This window comes from Propithecus coquereli, unplaced genomic scaffold, assembly GCF_000956105.1.
Source record: "Propithecus coquereli isolate 6110/MARCELLA unplaced genomic scaffold, Pcoq_1.0 Scaffold341, whole genome shotgun sequence".
Classification (NCBI taxonomy): domain Eukaryota; kingdom Metazoa; phylum Chordata; class Mammalia; order Primates; family Indriidae; genus Propithecus; species Propithecus coquereli.
The window spans coordinates 2,802,791-2,803,859 of NW_012149075.1; positions in this window are offsets into that span (position 1 = coordinate 2,802,791).

The following is a 1,069-nucleotide window of genomic DNA, read 5'->3' on the forward strand; positions in this document are numbered from 1 at the left end:
GCTCAGGCTGGTCTCGAACTCCTGAGCTCAAACAATCCGCCCGCCTCGGCCTCCCAGAGTGCTAGGATTACAGGTGTGAGCCACCATGATCAGCCCATTCCTCACTTTAAAAATAATTTTATCACAAATTGATGCTTTCCTGAAAAATACATTGTGCTAGTTTTTTTTCAGCTTTTTATAAATGAGCTCATACCATACACAGTCTTCTGCAACTTGTTTTTTTCCACTCCATTTTATATTTCTAGTTTCATCTCTTTTACTGCCTGTAGTTGTACTTAATTCTATTTCCTTCTGTAGAATAGTCCACTTTTTAAACATATTGCCATTTATCTATTTTCCTGTTGACAGATATTTAGGTTATTTTGGGGTTTGCCAGTAGGAAGAATATTGCTATGAATATTTTATACATTTCTCTTGGTACACACATGCAAGAGTTTGGAGTGGAAATACTGGGTCATAAGGTTTGTACATCTTTATTTGACAATGTCAAATTGTTTTCCAAAGTATTTGTTCCAATTTAGTTTCCTCCCAGCAGTATACAATAGTTCTTACTATATAAGGAAACCATGTTGAGCACATAGTAAAGGTTCAGTTAAAAAACACTAGCTCTTGTGAAAGTTTACTTATTTCTAGAAACAAGTCCTGCCCAAGCAGAGGTATCCTGAGAGGGTAGAACGCCATCTAGTGACTCTTGTTGTTAGGAAAGTGTAGATTCAGAAAATCCCATACAGTTACTTCCATGTTTTATCTATTTGATATTTGTATATTAGAAACAACTAAAGCCCAGGAAAAGTGGCTCATGCCTATAATTCCAGCACTTTGGGAGGCCAAGGTGGGAGGATCAAAGAAGTTTGAGACCAGCCTGAGCAACACAGTGAGACCCCATCTCTACAAAAAATTTTAAAAAAATTACTGGGGTGTGCAGTCCCAGCTACTTGGGAGGTTGAGGTGGGAGGATCACTTGAGCCTAGGAGTTCAAGTTTACAGTAAGCTATGATGGTGCCACAGCCACTGCACTCCAGCCTGGGTGACAGAGCAAGATCCCGTCTCTAAAAAAAAAAAAAAAAAA